This window comes from Amblyraja radiata, chromosome 4 (genome assembly GCF_010909765.2).
Source record: "Amblyraja radiata isolate CabotCenter1 chromosome 4, sAmbRad1.1.pri, whole genome shotgun sequence".
Classification (NCBI taxonomy): Eukaryota; Metazoa; Chordata; class Chondrichthyes; order Rajiformes; family Rajidae; genus Amblyraja; species Amblyraja radiata.
Genome location: NC_045959.1, coordinates 65,273,152 through 65,294,131, shown reverse-complemented (window position 1 = coordinate 65,294,131; position 20,980 = coordinate 65,273,152).

The window sequence follows — 20,980 nt, the reverse complement described above, 5'->3', positions numbered from 1 at the left end:
GATCAGCAGATTGGTCTTCTCGCCTGTCAGCCACCCCTTCCGGCACCTACTGAGCCAATCACCAGCTCCTTCAGGAGCGGAGCGTGGGCTGTGTTCCACAGACGGGGGCTGGCTGTGTTCACGGGCTAGCTGTGTTTGCGGGCGAGGGCTGGCTGTGTACGCGGGCGGGGCTGGCTGTGTTCGCAGGTGGGGACGGGCTGTGTTCAAAGGCGGGGCTGGCTGTGTTCGCAGGCGGAGGTGGGCTGTATTCGCGGGCGGGGTGGGCTGTGTTCGCGGGCGGGGACTAGCTGTGATCGCGGGCAGGGGCTGGCTGTGTTCGCAGGTGGGGTTGGGCTGTGTTCGCGGGTGGAGGTGGGCTGTGTACGCGGGGCGGGCTGTGTTCGTGGGCTAAACTGTGAGCGCGACAGGCACTGGGGATGGGAGCCACTGAGTGAGTCTGCAGCCGGTGCTGGAGCTGGTGAGTGCAGTTGGAGCCGGGGCCGGGAACCTGTGAGCCCACACACCCCCCTCCCACACCCCCCCTCCCCCATACCACCCCCTCTCCTACGCCACCCCTTTCCTACACCCCCCCATCCCTATACCCCGCTCTCCCCTACACCGCCCCTCCACTATACCCCCCTCCCCTACTCCCCGCCTTCCCCATCCCCCTTCCCCCACACCCCCTCCTCCACACCCCTTCCCCACACCCACACCCCCCTCCCCCACCCCACCCCCCCCTACCTCTGTAAATAGCTCATTCTAAGCTTCCCCCCAGTCTAGTTTCAGCTAAAAACGACTGAGTCAAGCTCTTGCGCATCTAAACTTTATTTTGGAAACACACAATAACAGTTCCTCACTACTATACCTTACCACCGCGGGTTCGATCTTTGTATCTGCATGGCCAAGCCCTCCTAGCATCGTGCAAGCAGAGACACTCGAGAAGGTCACGCAGACCAAAGCGTTCTCCCATAAGATTGACACAGGACCTCGTGGGAGCGGCCTTTTATAGGTCTCCGAACCTTGAGGGGCCGAACCAAATGGGGGTGGTCTCTATACAGTCCAATAACAGATATCGATTACCACAGTACATGATAGACATTTATCTAACCCAAAAATACAGTAAACAATACATTGTATTCAAACGGAGCTTCTGAAAATAAGCAAACATAGCAACATTTGCCCAGATATTCAAGAGACCCAGACAAGGCTTAACACAATCCAATCAAAATCTAGCAAAGTAAAGCTTTGCAACAATATTTACAATGTGTATGTCTGGTTTGCATTCACCCAATCCATTTCATGCAATTTACACCAAATTGTCAGAATCTGCAGATGTTCCATTCTCCCCCACACACCCTCACAACCAGCCCCCGACAGGCTCTGCCTGAAGCCGTCCCCCTCCCCTGGCTGCAGGACACTCACGCCATTGCATTGGGGGAACAGGTGAGTGGTAGAATATTGCATTGGGGAATGGGTTGCATTGGGGGACCAGGCCTCCCGTGTGACTGGGACCCAATGGGTCCCACTCAGTCTGGTACATAACTGAAAATCTCATCTTGTTTTCTTCTGGTTTGTGTGTTTTTTCATTTGCGCAAAATCGGTACAAGATAGCACTATGATTTTTCGCCACTTTACTCGTCATTCTCCTGTACTGCAAATGCACCAAGTTTTATTCCAATTGGTGGTATATTTTAAAAGTTATTAAGGTTAAAAATCTTAAAAACCGCGCATGCGCTGATTGGACTCTGCTCCTGTCAGTCACCACCGGGACCGCGACGCCCCTTCCTGCACCATTGCCGCACTGATTGGCTGCATTAGATGTCAGTCATCGATATCTACCCACCTCTGCCTGCCCCTGTCCGCCTCTGCTGGTGCTCTGGGGCCACTTCGAGGTTCCGAGGCTTGAGCCTGGTTCTGAGGGCTGATGCTCCTCTGGGGCACACAAGAAGGGAGAGTGGCAACCTCGAGATCCTGGGTAGGTGAGGGAGAGTGGGGGGATTGAGGGAGAGGAGGGAGAGGGGGGAAAGTTGGGGAGCTGAGGAGGGAGACGGGGGATTGAGGGAGAAGCGGGGGTAGGGTGGGAGAGGGAGGGGAAAGTGGGGGAAGTGAGGAGGGAGCTGGGGGATTGAGGGAGAAGAAGGGGTAGGGAGAGAGAGGAAAGGGAAAGTGGGTATGTGGGGAGGGAGTGTGGGGGAGGAGGAGAGATAGAAGAATAGGAGGGGGTCGGGGGGAGAGGAGTTATGGAGGGAGGGAGGGAGTGACTGAGCATAGGGGAAAGGAGAGGGATGTGGGCGAGATGTGTGGGGGACGGGTGGGGGGGAGGGGGAGGGGGGAGCGGGGGGTTGGGGGGGGGGATGTGCGGGAGGGGGCGGCAGTGAGCGTTGTGGAGCCGGAGAGTGGGGGGAGGGGGATGTGAAGATGGGGGAGAGGGGGTTGTGGAGGCAGGGGGAGTGCAGGCAGGGCGCGAGGGTGTGGGCGGAGGGGGTGGGGTGTGGTAAGAGAGCTTGGAGAAAAGTCGGGGGTTGTGGGGGAGAGGAGGGATCAGAGTGTCTGTTTTCTGTTTGACGACATCACGCCATGCCGGGCCGGGTTGGGACGCTTCCAGTCCCTACAAAAATAGTATCTGGTTGGAGACCTTCGCCGGCCATCCAGAGCCCCCCTCAGCTCCAGTAAAGATGTGATGGAAACCTCCTCCGGTCATCCCGAGCCTCCCTCAGCTTCTGTAGAGACGCGATGATGCAGGAAGGGGCGGACCGTCCCGCGGAGCGACAGGAGAAAAGACCAATCCACGCGGCTCCGACTGGCAGGAGAGTAGATCGATCTGTGCATTACCGATTTTTAAAGCTCGCTAATTTTACATTAGACCACCGATCGGAATGAAATGGTGCAAGCGCAGCAGAGGGGAACGGTGAGTAAGCTGGCGAAAAATCGTAACACTATTGCATACTGTATTCACGCAAATAGAATGATCGAGCAAACCGGAAGATAACAAGATAAGAGCTTTAGTTATGTATAGATAGATAACATGACTTTCCAATTTCTATACTCAATACTCTGAGTGAAAAGAGAAGGGAGGCACACAGAGGAGGTACACAGAGGAAGAACACAGAGACGGTACACAGAGGAAGAACACAGAGGAGGAGCACAGAGACGGTACACAGAGGAAGAACACAGAGGAAGAACACAGAGGAGGAACACAGACGAGGAGCACGGTGGAGACACACAGCAACATGCAGAGACATGCAAAGACACGCAGAGACAGAGACACTTGTGATAGGAACACATAATGGACATAATGAAGGTATTATACCATCTGTACAATCCATCACAGATTCTCTGGATTGATTTGCAACAAACCCATTCATCTCTAAGTATCCATGTCTGCAGACTCCGTGCCGGAGTTCGACTCTGTGTAGCTCTAGCACCAGATCTGTAACTCCTGATTCCACTTTCACTTCCAATTGTTTGAAATAGTATGAGTGTTGATTGAAGGAGTAGATGCAGTGATTCTGAAGAAGAGTCAGGGGAGCAGATGGCTTATCTTGGCTGCTCTGATGAGGTCTTTGGTCCTTTTCCAACATTGCTAAGGAAACCAGAATATGAGGAATAAGCCGGCACTTACAGAAATATCTTAACAAATTGTTGAATAGTTTTTGAGCTAAGCTCAATCCCAAATACATGAATGGAGATACAGGATATGATTATTATAAGGGCATGCAGGTCCAATTTACGTAAATGAGAGCTTCAAGGACCAAGTTGTATTTATCACCAACAATTTGTCCTGGTCCAAACACATCCAAACTATGGCCAATCTAACACACCAATGCCTCTACTTCTACTTCCTCAGAAGGCCAAGGAAATTCAGCATGTCTCCAATAACTTAGCAATTTCTGTAGAAGCACCATAGGAGGTATTCTATCCAGATGCATCAGCTTGGTATGGCAACAGCTCTGTCCAAGACCTCAAGAAATTGCAGAGAGTTTTGAACACAGCACAGTCCATCACGTAAACCCCAGCCTCTTCCCACCCCTCCCACCCCACTGACTTCATGCAACCTCAGGAAAATGGTCAACATAATCAAGGACCACTCGCACCCAGTTCATTCTCTCTTCTCCCTTCTCCCCTCTCCCGTCGGGCAGAAGATGCAAATGCTAAAAAAAAGCATACTGTCAGATTCAAGAACAGTTTATTTCCCACTGTTATCAGACTCTTGAACCAAACCCTCATATGCAAGGGATTAATTTTTCTTAATCTAAGTGTACCTTGTTGCAGTTCTCGTGCTTTTCTTTTATCTGCGTTTCCTCGTATCTGCAGCGCTACATTTTGCACTCGATTTATTTTCTCTTTTGCACAGCCTGAAGTATTCTTGTATGATAATGTTTGCCTGGATAGCACATAAAAATAAAGTGTTTTGCTATATCACAGAACATTAATAATAAACCAATACTAATAAACATTGTTCTCTTCAGCTGGGTGCCAAGATTATGTTCTTCCTACTGCTGTAATAAGCATGTTAAGCAACAATAGGTTTTATAATATGGCAAGGCCCCAGGTCTTTCTCTGTCTACCCACTGCATAGTTCTCTCCTCCCATTGATCTAGTTGGTAATCTAAACAATTTTCCTTCTATCCCACCACTCCACTGCACACATTGGAAATTGCAGCTTGAAAGCCAGCACACATCTGACAATTTAAATTAGCTGATATTGCAATGAAACTAGCAATGAGACCTGGAGCTTAGTTGAAGTTTAGCTTCAGCCCCGGAGTGCTGAATGTTGATACCCCATTGAGTGGGATACCGACAACCGAGGGCTTATAAGATTATAACCAAGAACAAGATTTCTGGTGGCATGGCAGTGCAGCAGTTAGTACTGTTGATTCATAACTCCAGGAATCCAGGTTCAGTCTTGAAATCGGATGCTGTCTGTCGCCATTTGCTACGATCTCCCTGTGAACTTGTTGGTTTCTGCTGAGGAACTTTGGTTTCCTCCGACATCCCGAGAACATGCTAGAGTGACCAAAAGAACTGCTGGTGCTGGTATCTTGATCAAAACACAAAGTGCTAGAGCAACACAGAGGGTCAGGCAGCAGGGAATGCGTGGATGGGCATGTTTTGGTTTCGGATCCTTCTTCAGACTAAGATCATGCTAATACATTAGATAGCCTTATAAGAATAATCAATTATTCTTCAATGGCAAAACAAATTCAAGTGGAGTTCTTGGTCATATAAGAGAAAAAAAAATACGAATAAATCTAGGAAATAAGGAGGTAGAATGGAGGTAATCTATTTTGAGATTGATTGAAGGTGACAACATGTTATCTGAGCGCTAGAGGCTATCAATGCTCTCAAAGTCAATGCTTCCTTTGACTTTCCTCTGCATTATCATGGCAATAGACTCAAAGATTATGAAGAAAGAGATTATTGCAGCAGGCTGGCTCGCTACATTATTTTAGTAGTAAGTTATAGAACACTTTACTGAGTGAAGTACTATGCTTGAAGAAATTGCTTTTTATAAATTCTAGATGTTGATGGGCAAAAAGGTTAACAAGAACCTGGTGGGCAGAAGGGGCCATTTGTACAATTGTTGTGCAATTCTATGACTCGAACTGTGATTAATGAGCTGTATATGGTTACATGGTTCCATTTTATATAGATGTAAGAAGTAACATATCTGTCTGGGACTGATGAACTGTTGATGTCTCTAGGCATCATGTCTAAATGCCTAAATGCAAGATATTTATTTGAATTTCATGGCTTGTAGCGATTACATCCAGAATAGGATCAACTGAAACAAGCCAATTACTGGGACCTGCTGAATGCAAGAATTAAATGTTTGACTTGCATATATATACGATTTCTGTATGACCTAAGTTCTGTGCAGTCAAAAAGAAAATCCCATGGTGTAGTCAATAGACAATAGACAACAGGTGCATTAGTAGGCCATTCAGTCCATTCGGTCAATGTTGTGAAGTAGGAATGTCACAGCCAACAATGCCCTAGTGTATGCCCCATGTTTCCTTGATTATGCTTTTTGCATATCTTCCATTCACTTCTCATACGGGCTGTCTATATCTTTCCTTCCCCTTTCCCTTGACTCACAGTCTGAAGAAGGGTCTCGATCCAAAACGTCATCTATTCCTTTTTCTCCAGAGATGCTGCCTGAGTTGCTGAGTTTAGTTTAGTTTAGTTGAGAGATGCAGCGTGCAAACAGGCCCTTCGGCCCATTGAGCCCGCGCCAACCAGCAATCCCCACACTTACATTATCCTATGCACACGAGGGTCAATTTTTTATATACCAAGACAATTAACCTACAAACCTGTACGTCGTTCGAGTGTTGGAGGATACCAGAGATCCCGGAGAAAACCCGCACTGTGTCCTCAACTCCTTACTGCACTCCATGTGCACTCTTGACTGTGTGGCCAACTTCTGCTCTAACTCCATTCATAAGGAGATACAGATGATACCCCTGTAGTGGGCCAGATCTCAAACAACAACAAGATGGTGTACAGAAAGGAGAGAGACCTTGGGTGTGTGGTGTCAAGACAATGACCTCTCCCTCAATGTCAGCAAGATGAAGGAGTTGGTGATCAAATTCAGGAAGTGGGGGGTGGAGTAAAAGGCCCAGCCTGCATCAATGGTGTTAAAGTGGAGATGGTTGAGAACTTCAGGTTCCCAGGTGTAAATATCACCAACTACTTGACCTGGTCCAACCAGATTGACACCAACACTTCTCCTTCCCGAGGAGACTGAGCTCCAACCGTGGGGCCTGTGGACTTTAACATCGTGAAGCCCGCGGTCTCAGGTAAGAAGAGGCTGACTCGGGAGCTCTATGCTGCGGAGAGAGTTTCAACCGCCCCCGACGCGGGAGTTTTGATCACCCCGATGGGGGCTTCGATTGTCGGCTGCGGGGGCTTTGATCGCCCCGACTGCAGATGGTTTGACTGCCCCGACCGTGGGAGAACAAAGAGGAAGAAGGTTGAACTTTATTGCCTTCCATCACAGTGAGGAATGTGGAATCCACTGTGGTGGATGTTTATGTTAACTTTTATGTGGCTGTATGGTAATTCAAATTTCACTGTACCTTAACTGATACATGTGACATCAAACTGACCTTGACACCTTGACTAAAGAAATGCGTGATGAATCCAGTGACTTTTATCATTAATCTAGATGTACTACAGGGAAAATGTACAATTAATGACAATACTCTTAGCAGCATTGATGTATAGAGGAATATTAGGGTCCAAGCCCATAATTCCCTGAAAGTGGCAATACAAGTTGATAGAATGGTAAAGAAGGCAGATGGAATGCTTGCTCAGGGTATTGAGCACAAGAGTCAGGAAAGCATGATGCAGCTTTATTGGAATTTGCTCCGGCTGCATTTGGAAGAATAGGTAGGAAGGAGTGGAGGGATTAATGTGGTTCTGATTACCCCACTACTGGAAGGCTGTGGAGGTTTTGGAAAGAGTGCAGAGGAGATTTACCTGAGTAATGCCTGGATTAGGGGTATTAGCTACAGGGAGAAGTTTTCTCTGTAATGCCAGCCATTGAGGGGAGATAGACAGGTAGATGGTTAGATAGTTTTAACAATGAACGGATATATCTAGAAGTTAATATTGGCAAAAATATGGAGGCTACAGTTATTGCAAGTGTTCTCATGTTGGCCATGTGGTGCAATAACTGACAGGTCACTATTGCTGCAGGGTTTCCTTACATATAGTCCCTTTTATTCTATTTATTTTTAAAGAGACTGGGTGGCGTTGTTACAATCCCTGCCATCAGTGGTGTTCCAGGTCTGCTGGCTGCTGTGCACGGGACTCTAGAGGCTTTGGGGGGGGGGGGTGAGTAAACTGCAGGTATTACAACGTTGTCAAGGAGGGATTTCCTCGTACAACAAGCTTATGATGCAGAGGAAATCCCGTTCTGTCATCCGTTCCCTTTTTTTTCATCACGTTGCTGATCTATTGAATCGCTGGATTTGAAAGTGGGGGCTCAAATTCAAGACCTTTAAAATCACGGATTGCAAGTTCACTCTAAAACAAACGGTATATAGGACGTTTATTTAACATCTTATCTAGTTTTTGGTATAATTTAATTTTAATCTGATGATGCGAAATAAATTCATTAGGCCCCGATATCGGCAACATGATCATTATCCGTATTGTGTAATTGTCTAACCGTAATCTCTATTTTCATGCTAAATATCGGACTAAAAACTTTCACAGTACAAACAGATCGGATTGTGGCCGCCGCCATGTTAAACATGGCAGCCTCCATGTTGAACATCTGTATGTGTGTCTGTGTAAAACGGCCCTTCTGACAAGGCTTGTCCTCGATCACAGCTTTTGAGTTAAGTCAATACAAAACACTAGGAAACAAGATGCTAATTTCCTAGTATGAAAATGACCATAACTTTTTTAATACTCAAGATATGAAAGTGAATTATGTAAATATTAATGGGTTTTTTTATGCTTTATCTGATGGGATAAATTACAGGCTTGATTTTTAAAATCTCAAGAATTTGTAACATTCCTAGACTAGGAATTTCCTGAGCCACAGCCTGCTCCTCAGAGGAGCTGCTAATGTTTAGTTTAGTTTAATGTCATGTTTACCAAGGTACAGTAAAAAGCTTCTGTTGTGTGTTAAGACAACACATGATTATAGTCAAGCCATTTGCAGTGTAGGAGAGAGATTTAAAAGTGTGGAGCGATTGTAACACATGATTGTAGATCGACTTCTGCGGCTAGTACACACATAGTCACCTTGGTTGGCCGCCATCTTGCACCTGCAGAACAGCCCCTGACGATGGTGCTGGCTGATAGCTGATGCACTTGGCAAGTATCCCATGGCATCAAACACTGCCTTCACAAGGGTTACACCTGAAGCTAAAATAAAGACACTGCTGATGCCAGAAATCTCAAATATGATCAGGAAATGTTGGAAATATTTAGCAGGTCTCATGGATGCCAAGTGGGAAATGCTACAGTCACTAGAGAAAATACCACTGCTTCATCTCCCCCAGTGGTTGAATCCAGTCCATGGCACAAACTCAACTTGAATGGCTCTCTCGATAGAGAATTATTTAACCAAAGGGTCGAAGTGGGCCTTTGTCAGTGACTGAACTGTCAAAATGGCCAAAGTTTGTTTCATGGCCAAACTTGGATACATGGCCTTATGTTCTATCGGCTATGTTATTATAGAAACAAGCTCACCATGTACAATCATTTTAATCAGACATCAGAGGAGATTTTGATTAGATAAATACTCTAAATAATTGTGGCACAAACTTAGATATTAGTAGATATCACTGGTTATATTCTACCAGTTTGACTCTCTTCCCATCTCTGTTCCATTCTGCAGTGACAGTTTCCTCACTGGAGTTCACAGTAAAAAAAAAATCTCTTAAACAGAGTTCACTAAAACTAGACAGCATAGGTTTAAAGAGTAGGAACATCTCACCCAGACTGTGGTTGGAGTCTGGAATACTCTGCTTCAATGGCTGGTAAGGCAGCATTTTTTTACACCAGGGAGCGTGGATGAAGTTGAACAACTAGATAACCATTTGAATTATCAAATGCTGGCAAATTGGATTAGTGTAGATTGGTGTATGTATGCACCTGGATAATGCCCAAGCTTATTGCTCCTCTTATATCTGATTAACATGTACCTGGCGAGTTGAAGGTTCTGTCTCTGCATTGCACCACATGAAGTTAATAAGTTGCATGGGTTTGAAAGATGGCTTGAAGGTCATGGAATTAACCATAACCTTCAAATTTAGCTTTATACTTTCTGAAGGGTAACTTTATTAACTGTCTTTTGGAAACCCATGCAGCTAATTCGTTGACATTTCCTTGCCCACTTATTCTGCCAACTCTTTGAAAGTATTCATTCAGATTCATCAAGCATGACCTTCTCTTGGCAAAGCTACAAAGCTCTCTATCAGTCGAAGATGTTCAAGGCATTTAACATCCCTTTCTCAGGATCCAATTCAACCAACATCCTCATTTAGCTCAACATGGCAGGTCCATGCATCTTCATTAAGCAACCAAGGGTTTAAACTTTAAACATAATTATCAACCATTCCTATTGAAAAGTTCAAAGCCTTCTATGCTTTGTAAAGTGTAATATGGCCACCACGTCCATTAAAAATGTTGTTGGTTTTCCACGACATATTACAAACTTAATCTCTTTAGTGTGTATTGAAGTGTGAATGGTCCAAACCTAATGCTGGTTCTTTCCACAGGCAGAATGGATCGTTGTGAAAATCCACACCCTATTCCTTGTGGACCGCAAATGTACCTGAGCTGCACTCAGGTACAATCACGCATATATATGGATTGTCTATGAGCCCATGTCAGCTAAGTGTATTGATCTAACAAACCAAAACAAGGGAATATTAAAGGTACTCTCAAGTAAGAATGTTTCTTTTTGCTACATTATAAATGCACTCTATATCCATTAAAACAAAACATTTGAGTTTTTATTTCTGTGATGTGATGATTTATTTCTTTGAATGTAAAAAATATATCTTGAATGATTTCCGTATGCTGAGAAGTAGGGATTATGTTCATTGGAGGTCACTATCGGCAGAATATTTGACCATGGTTTTTGCTCGAGAGAAACCATTATGGTTGGAAAGTTCCTGAGTTTGAACACTCTAATGTTCCTAAGTTTGAAATGGACACAGTTATCAGGGGAAAGTGATAGTGGATGATCGGACCAAACTACACACATCTGCCTTTATCCCAAGAGGTTTATGTTTAGGCCATTTTTCCATTTCACTTTAATCTCAATCTCAGTCCTGCAAATGTTAGCATTAGATGTCATTTTCCCCAAAGTGAGTACGTGTTTGGTCAGTATCTGAATCAGTTCTTCCTTGAAGATCTCCCGTGTTTGATTTATCTTCCTTTTCTTGTGGCCAGTACATTTGGATCAGATTGTTTTCAACTCACTAGAATTAAATTCTTCCCAGCCAAGGCAAATTCTATCAGATAAATCTCTTTATTCAATCTCTTTGCTGATTTCTAACTTGTTATGTTATTGATTTCTAACTCCGAGTCATTGTATTGATTTTGCTTTAATAGTTTTACTATCAATTTCCATAAGCTGTCTCCATTACTGATTTCAAGCTGTCACTTTCATTTGGTAAACTCCAGAATGACACTTAGTGTGGAACTTAAACCTCGGCACCAATTTAAAACTGACAACTTCAGATTAGCTACTACAGGTGCACAACCTTTTATCCGAAGATCCAAATGACGAAAACCTCCGAATAGCGGACATTTTTTCGGTCCTTGAAGAAAGGTCCTTGAAAATGTTCACCAAGGGCGGCCCGCAGAGGTGACAGCGGAACCTCCGGTCGGTCCTCGAAGAAAGGGGAACTAAATCCCCATTCATAAAAGAGAAGGTGAGGGTATATTGCGCGGGAGGGTTAATAATTGACAATATGCTGCTGCCTGCCCGCTGAGTTAAAAAGTTCCCACGGTAGACTCACGATACACGTCTTGCGTGGGAACTTTTTAACTCAGCGGGCAGGCAGCAGCAGCAGATTGTCGCTCCCTTCAAATTCACCCCACCTACACCCCTCTGCTTCCCGGCCATGTGTGTGACCCCTTCCCTCCCCTCTCCAGCTCCCCGCCCATTGCACCGGCGCGGGGGCTTTGCACTGTCTTCACGTCGGCGATGCCAATCACTGGAGACGTCAGGACCAACGGGACACCGACCCCCAGGCCCACTGCAAGCACGGAGATCCCAGAGACCCACAGCCAGCAGCAGCCCAGCCCCGTTCCAACTCCAGAGGAAAACTGCAAACTGGCCGGAGACATCAGGACCAACAGAAGCCGCTCCCCGATGGGCCTCTACGGCGACGAGTGGTAGTTCGCCCACAGCCCGAGCTGTGCCCGCTCATCGGGACACCGACCCCCAGGCCCACTGCAAGCACGGAGATCCCAGATCAGCAACTCCAGCCCAGCCCCGCTCCAGCTCCAGAGGAACACGCTCCCCGTATGGGCAGAAGCTGATGGTGTGCAAGGTACGTCTTGTTCTTGGGGTCGCGCAGCTCGGGCTGTGGGCGAACTGCCACTTGTCGCCGTAGCGGCCCATCGGGGAGCGGATTCCTCTGGAGTTGGAGGGGGAGGGGGGTATTGTGCTGTTTGATCGCCCCCTACTATCCCAGGGACAGGGAGACAGGACGTTCACCGAGGGCAGCCCGCAGAGGTGACAGCGGAACCTCCGGTCGGTCCTCGAAGAAAGGGGAACTAAATCCCCATTCATAACAGAGAAGGTGAGGGTACATTGCGCGGGAGAGTAGGAATCCCAAGACAAGGTTGAGTGAGCGTTCACCGAGGGTGGCCCGCAGAGGTGACAGCGGAACCTCCGGTCGGTCCTGGAAGAAAGGGGAACAAAATCCCCTTCATAACAGAGAAGTGGAGGGTATATTGCCCGGGAGGGTATATCGCCTACCTGGAAGAAACCGGACATTTTTTCCAGGATGTCGTCTGCACACCAAAGCTCACCAAAGCTCACGTTTGGCGCCAAACGCACGTCGCCTCTGCTGCACACGGATATAAGAGTGTGAAAATGTCGCCTTTGGCCGCCTAAGGGCATGTAGCCCCGCTAGGGTGACATGAGTGTGAGAGGTGATTCAATGCTGCGGTCACATTTACAAATTCAGGAATTCATTCAACACACTGCATTTCATACAGACATTTATTCTGCAAGAAAAAACTAAATTGAAGACTCAAACTCGCGATCGAGGAACTGCCGGGATCAAGGCACAAACTCGCGACTTTGCGGATATGAGCCGAGCACTCTACCACTGAGCCAGCCATTAAAATCTACGCTAAAAAATTTCCATTCCGAAGGCCGACAAATTCCGAATTACGAAAAGTGTCTGGTCCCAAGGCTTTCGGATAAAAGGTTGTGCACCTGTATTTGTGGAAGGAAAAGTGGTCAGCGAGCCTGAATAGTTGTGTGATATTTATATGTCCTTAGTGGCAAATAACTTTGCTGTTCTTAGAATATATCCAAGCCCTGTCTTGAAACCTGTAAGAATTTGGGGTGCTTCCTGAGTTACGAATGATCTGATTAAACGAAATGTGACTTTACACAAATTCTCCCGTACATTTATTATGTCATTTAACAGTAGATATTCCATTAGTTTAATTATAGGTTCTTCTATGGTGATTAATTCAGTGCGATAAAAGAATTGTAGCAAGTGCCTATAAAGCAAAGCTTAGGGGCAGGTATAGAAAATAGACATTTCTAATTGACAGAAAAATCGGTTTACAAACAGTTTACAGGAACAAAACCTTTATGTGACCCGGGGTCTGGGCTTACACTTTTTATGCACGTTTTGCCTCTGAACACTATTGCAGACATGAACAATGCAGATTAGTTTTGGTGCACAATTCATTTATTTGTTTTAATATCCATACAGCAATCACTCTGTAATGTAATAGGGAATTAGTTTCTGATTTAAACCCAGATTTTATGACTTTGAGATTCAAGGATAAGACAGGACAAACACAGATGTCTGTGGATAGAGAACCTATTATTTAAAAATCATTTATTAGATTTTAAAATCCATTTCACAACAGACGTTGAACGTTACAATTGACCGATATGGACAAAAATAAATCCCACAGCATTGTAGTGAGTTAATTCAATCAGATGATTTTTGTATGTAAACATTAACGAAAGAAGAAACAACTTAAATGAAAAGCTCATTATTTAGAAGCCAGAAGGCTATTGTTCAGATTCAACATTCATATGTCATGGAACGGCACATCTAATATGGCAAAACACACCAATGTGGCTTGTGGGAGCTTTATTCTACAATATTTGACATTGATCCAGTAAAGGAGATATCATGGCAGATAACCAAATGCTTTGCCATAAAAGTGGCTTTAGGGAGCACTTTTCAGAAGAAAGAAAGGTGGAGAGCCAAGCAGATCCAGACAGATAATTCCTGGACTTTGGTTTTTCGGCATATGGAGCCATAGTTACTTTAGGAGGGAAGTGTGTGTTTAACTTGTAACCCAAATCTGGCTTTCACGCAGGGCCACAATCGGCCTCTTAATTACCACTCAGGATATGACAGTACGCTATTAAAATCTTGCAGAGTCGTGGTTGGTTTCTCGAGCAACTCGGTTTATTCAAAGACTTAATAGTATATATCGGAAAGTACTCTGTGGGGACACAAGAGTTTCAGTGACTCAGAGCACCTACAGAGTCCTTTTATAGTCTGCGATACAATGGTTACATGCGGATTTTACAATTTTGAAATAATTCATCAGTGATCGATATATCTTTGTAGTCGTTCATCCCAGATTTCTCTCTGCTGGAGTTACTTTCTGTTTCCTGTTGCTAAGAAAACCATTCTTATCTGGCATATGAGTATCATAAAGTGACTTCTCTTATCTCATAACCATTGCCAGCAGCCTCTTTTACAGCATATTTGGTATACTTTTATTCCAGCTAGGTACACCCCGCATTACAATCTAAACACATCCTAAATCTATTTATTGCCTCTCCTAACAAAACCTCCGCATGGTGGCGCAGCGGTAGAGTTGCTGCCTTACAGCGCCGGAGACCTGGGTTCGATCCCGACTACGGGTGCTGCCTGTATGAAGTTTGTACATTCTCCCCGTTACCTCATGGGTTTTCTCCGAGATCTTCGGTTTCCTCCCACACTCCAAAGCCTTTCAGGTATGTAGGTAAATTGGCTTGGTAAATGTATAAATTATCCGTAGTATCCCTAGTAAGTTTAGCATAGTGTTAATATACGGGGATCGCTGGTCGGCGAGGACCCGGTGGGCTGAAGGGCCTGTTTCCGCACTGTATCTCCAAGGGGAGAGGAAGAAATAGAGAAAAAGAAGTGTAAGGTGTGAAAACAAGACATCAAAGGGGATGAGGTTCAAGGAAAATGTAAAATTAGCTAGGAGAAGTTGACAATGAAGCATACAGAGATAAAATTTAATCAGGTGGACAGTCAGGCTGGTCAGTGAACTAGGATGGGGTACGGATGGAAAGAGAGGGAAAGCAAGGGTTACTTAAAGTTAGATGTCAATATTGATACCGATGGGGTGTACAACCCCTCCCCTTCCCTCTCTACCCCCCTCCTCCTCTACCCCCCTGCCCCCTCCCCCCTCCCCCCACCTTCACCCCTCTCTACCCCCTCCCCTCCCTCTCTGCCCCCACTCCCTCTCTGCCCCCACTCCCTCTCTACCCCCTCCCCCTCCCTCTCTGCTCCCACTTCCTCTCTGCCCCCACTCCCTCTCTGCCCCTCCCCCCTCTCTACCCCACATCCCTCTCTACCCCACCTCCCTCTCTGCCCCCCCCCCCCCCCTCCCTCTCTACCACCACTCCCTCTAGAGGTGAAGTATTGCGTTCAGGGACCAGCCCTCCCCTGTGACGCAGTGCACCCCCCCCCCCCCCCCCGCCTTGGGGGACGGGACCCAACGGGTCCCACTTAGTCTAGTAGGTATTAAAAACAATCATTAGCTTTTTCTTATTATTATTAAGATTGGATGTTGCTTTGAATTCTGGATTATTAACTGATTTTATTTTTAGTAGCTTCTGTTGTGGGACTGAATCAATAAACTGCAGATGCAGAGAAGATGCAGGGATACTGAGTTGGATGATCAGCCATGATCATATTGAATGGCGGTGCAGGCTCGAAGGGCCGAATGGTCTACTCCTGCACCTATTTTCTATGTTTCTATGTTTCTATGCTGGGAATCTGAAATGAAAAAAAATTGCACTGATGGAAAAATTCATAAAGGTAGGCAGCTTGTGTGGAAAGATAAACCAAATTAAGCTTTTAAATATCCTAATCAGGACTGGGAAAGAGAGAACAAAATTTGAGTTTTAACTAACTTTATTGTTACCAGCTTTTTCAAATTCAGTTCAGTTCAGAGATACAGAGTGGACAGAGGCCCTTCGGCACACAGAGTCCACACCGACCAGCGATCCCCGCACATTAACGTTCTCCTACAAACACTAGGGGCAATTTTTACATTGATACCAAGCCAATTAACCTAGAAACCTGCACATCTTTGGAGTGTGGGAGGAAACCAAAAATCCCGGATTGTCAGTCTAATCCTCTGGATTTCTAATCAGCTAACATAACTTGCAACAGCTCCGATTCCAACAGTAATGGTATCTAAATAATATGATTCATATTTCTGTTTCCTCACGAACTAAGTCTGAGATGAAACTAAAAATTAAATTGCCTTTTACCCACAGATGATTAATCACTAGAGGAGCTTTCATAAGCAAACATACCCTTAAAACCAAGATGAAAATTCTATTTTTTGGCAAGTGTTGCTTGCAACAGATTCAGCTTTATTAAACATCCTTTTGGAACAATTTCGACTAGATTATTTTAACGTGCTCCCACTCAGGATTTCAATTGTGACTCCATGTGTTCAAAAGAGAACATGAGACAGTTTTAGCTGAGGGAGAGACAAACAAGGCATATTCTTCATCCAGCCCTCTCAGCAGCTGTAAGAAACATCAGTGAGTCTCTCAGCATGTGGTGCTGCACACTGCAATGTGTTAGTCTGCAGCGTTTGGAAGTGGACAGCTTTTTGCGCTGGAAGGCCGACAACTTGCAGATTGCCCAAAGTGTACATTTCACCAAGTTGATGACCTTCCCAGAAGCAGTGGGAATTTGTCTAAGTGCATTCCTCAAAGCAGCTCGTCTAGAAGAGAGTCCCCTGTGAAAGAACTATGCTGAATGAAGCTCAACATTAATCAGCACAACTCATTCTGGACTTTCTTTACTGAATGCTAACAGATGAAGACTCCACTGCTGATGGTGCAATAACCTGCATTCAGAGGAATTCTCTTGCATACTTAGGCTAATGTGAATAGCAGTAGAATATCAACAGTGGAAATGAAGGCGTGATGACATTTCGTGTATGTACGTGATTTTTAAATTAACTTTTGAGAGGCTTCACTATTTGAAAATCAAATAAGAAATCCCCGATATCAAAGAAGAATTGCTATCAAAAAGTCACAGTGTGACAATGTGGTTATCACATGTAAATGCTGAGATATCGTTACATTTTAGGCAATTGCACCCAGTAAATGATTTCCATTTGTACGAGCATGGTTTCCCCATTAGAACAATGTCCCGAGTTGGTAGAGCTGCTGACTCACAGTTCCAGAGACACTGGCTCAAACCTGACCTCAGGTGATGTGCTGTCTGTGTGGAGCGTGCACACTCTTCCTATGACCTCTGGGTGCTCAGGTTTCCTCCCGCATCCCAAAGACATACAATTTTGAAATACTTCATCACTAACCAGTCTGAAGAAGGGTCTCGACCTGAATCAGCACTCGTTCCTTCCATCCAGAGGTGCTGCCTGTCCCATTGAGTTACTCCAGATTCTTGCCATAGAGGGAGTACAGAGAAGGTTCACCAGACTGATTCCTGGGATGGCAGGACTTTCATATGAAGAAAGACTGGATAGACTCGGTTTGTACTCGCTAGAATTTAGAAGATTGAGGGGGGATCTTATACAAACTTACTATATTCTTAAGGGGTTGGACAGGCTAGATGCAGGAAGATTATTCCTGATGTTGGGGAAGTCCAGAACAAGGGGTCACAGTTTAAGGATAAGAGGGAAGTCTTTTAGGACCGAGATGAGAAAATTATTTTTTACACAGAGAGTGGTGAATCTGTGGAATTCTCTGCCACAGAAGGTAGTTGAGGCCAGTTCATTGGCTATATTTAAGAGGGAGTTAGATGTGGCCCTTGTGGCTCAAGGGATCAGGGGGTATGGAGAGAAGGCAGGTACAGGATACTGAGTTGGATGATCAGCCATGATCATATTGAATGGCTGTGCAAGCTCGAAGGGCCGAATGGCCTACTCCTGCACCTATTTTCTATGTTTCTATGTTTCCAGCATTTTGTGTCTATCTAAACCAGCATCTGCAGTTCCTTCTTACACAGCAATGTATCTTTGTAGTCTTTCATCCCAGATTTCTCTCTGCTGGAGTTACCTCTATCCTTTTGTTTTCTGTTGCTAAGAAAACCATTCTTGTCTGGTAAATGAGTGGCTCTTATCTCATGACCAGTTTGATTGCCAACAGCATCTTTTACAACATCTTTTATAAACCTTTACTCCAGCTAGGTACACTAAGCCTTACAATTTAAACACATCCTAAATCTATTTATTGTCTCTCTGAACAAAACATCTATGTTACCTTCATCATCTGGGATTTTTCTTGCAATGGAGGGGAGCGCTCCGTTACGCTGGCCCGCGGCAGCCGGCAGCCTGAAGCAGCGGTCTGCAGAACTCCAACTGGTGCGGCATCTACAGCCCGGGATCCCTCGTGGAGGACCCGGAGGGAAGAAAAAGCTTCCACCGCCGGCCCGCGGCCGTCTTCTACCGCGGGTGCGGCATGGACTTACCATCTCCCCTGGAGGGGAGCTTCGACCGCCGGCCCTGCAGACTGCGGTGCTTCCGGCTGTGGCACGGCAGGTACTTTAAAACTTTGACCGCCGGCCTGCGGCCTACACCAGCCTGAAGCCGCGGTCTCTGGTTGGGAAGAGCCGATCCTGGACTCACCTTGACTTTGACTTTGTCCCTTACCATCTGGACGCCCGCAGCAACGGCTGTGGAGGGTGGAGGTCCCGACCACGGGGGAAAATGGAGGAGGACTGGCCAAGCTCTGTGCCTTCCACCACAGTGATGAATGCTGTGGTGGATGTTTGTGTAAATTTTTTATTGTGGTTGTGTTCTTTATTACTGTACTGCTGCTGGCAACCCAAATTCCACCGACCTTGGTTGTGTGGCAATTAAATTATATCTATCTATCTATCTGTGTGGAGCGTGCATGCTCTTCCTGTGACCACAAGGGGTTTCCTCTGGGTGCTCATGTTTCCTCCCTCATCCCAAAGACATGCAGATTTGTAGGTTATATGTAATAACAAGCAACTGTAGACGCTGGTTTATACCAAAGATAGACATAAAATGCTGGAGTAACTTAGTGGGTCAGGTAGCATCCCTGGAGAAAATGGATAGGTCATGTTTTTGGTTGGGACCCAAAAGATGGCGCCTACCTGCGGCGACATTTTGCGAATGGCACAACGAAAAATTGTGAAATACAGTATTTTTTAACTGGCCTGCATCAGAGAATTCACTGAAATCAACGCTGTAAGTAGCGAGCTGCTAACGCATTTAAATGCATTAGCGCTACTGCGAACTCCCGATGTTAGCCACGGTAAGGGAATCCCCGATCAGAGCGGAATCCCCGACCTCGCGGAGGCGAGCAGGTATAGTAAGAGCCTTACCTGTAAACACCAGAGAGGCCTTCATGGAGTCCGGAATCGAGGCCATCGGGCAGGATCCCCCAGCAGCAACGGAGCTGGAGGTGCCGACTGTAAGGGAATCCTCGATCTCAGGGGGTTCCCCGACCTCGCGGAGACCCATAAATACTCTACCTTTAAACACCGAGAAGGGCTCCATGGAGTACGGAAATGTGGCTGTCGGGCAGGACTACAAGTAAGACTGAGGCGGAGGGGACTTCGGCCACCTCTCCCTACTATCCTACTGACCAAAGTGGAGGATTGAAGGGCAAGGCTGCTTTATCAAAGGGAGCTGAGGGAATGCTCTGTGTTCTGTTTCACAGAGACATGACTCACCCCCAGCTCCCCAGACACAGCGGTCCAGCCTGAAGGGTTCTCCATCCACCGTATGGACCGTACACTGGCATCTGGGAAAGGGAGAGGAGGGGGCGTCAGCCTCATGGTCAACTCTGCATGGTGATCAGACGTGGCAGTCCTATCCAGCTCCTGCTCTCCACACCTCGAACATCTGGTGGTGAAGTGCCGCCCCTTCTACCTTCCGAGGGAATTCACCTCCATCATCCTGACTGCGGTCTGCATCCCACCCCAGGCAGACATCCGTCTGGCACTGGAGGAGCTGCACGCTGTGGTCAACAAACACCAGACATCTTACCCCGAGGCGTTTACCACCATAGCTGGGGACTTTAACAAAGCAAACCTCAAGAAATCGCTCCCTAACTTCCATCAACATGTCTCCTGCTGCACCAGAGGACCAAACACCCTCGACCACTGCTACGCCACCATCAAGGATATATATATATGTTCAATGGCATATGGTCACATTGATCTGTTCTGTATTTATTTAAGCCCACTATATTTTGTTGTGCTGAAGCAAAGCAAGTATTTCATTGTCCTATCTGGGACACATGACAATAAACTCTCTTGAATCTTGAATCTTGAATCAGATATAGGGTCCTGATCCGGAACGTTACCTCTCCATTTTGTCCAGAGATGCTGCCTGACCCTTTGAGTTACTCCAACATTTAGTGTCTATCTGAGATTTGTAGGTTAAATGGCCTCTGCAAATTGCCCCTAGTGTGTAGGGAGCCATGGAGAAAGTGAAATAACATAGAACTAATGCACAGGGATCGCTGGTTGGTGCGGACTCGGTGAGCCAAAGGGCCTGTTTCCGCGCTGTATCTCTAAACTAAACTAAACTAAAACCTTTGAACTGATCTGTCTCTCTGCGCCTCCACACTCCTGAATATCTTCCTATTTAATGTTTATTTTTGCTTTACATTACTATTGTCTGGATTGAATTCTATTTACTACTTTTTCTGGCCAATTGACCAGACCACATATATCCTCTTGCAGATAAAAGCTGTCCTCTGCGTTGTCAAAAAACATAGCCAACATACATCATCTTCATCATGCCCACTGTGTTTAAGTCTAAATCATTGATATAATTAATCAATAACACAATTAATGAAAGCTTGGTAATGAACACTACTCCCTCTGGAATTTGAGTGGTGAAAAAAGTTTAGCAACTATAACTTTCATGAAGAGGTTACTCTTAGATCTCCATTCTTCCCTACATTAAAATTTGGCTCTTCACAAATTCATGAATCATATTTTGATTTCCTTTGATTTTGCTTGCCAATTTTTGTTTTTAAGCCTTTGCTTTCATATTTAAATTTTAATTT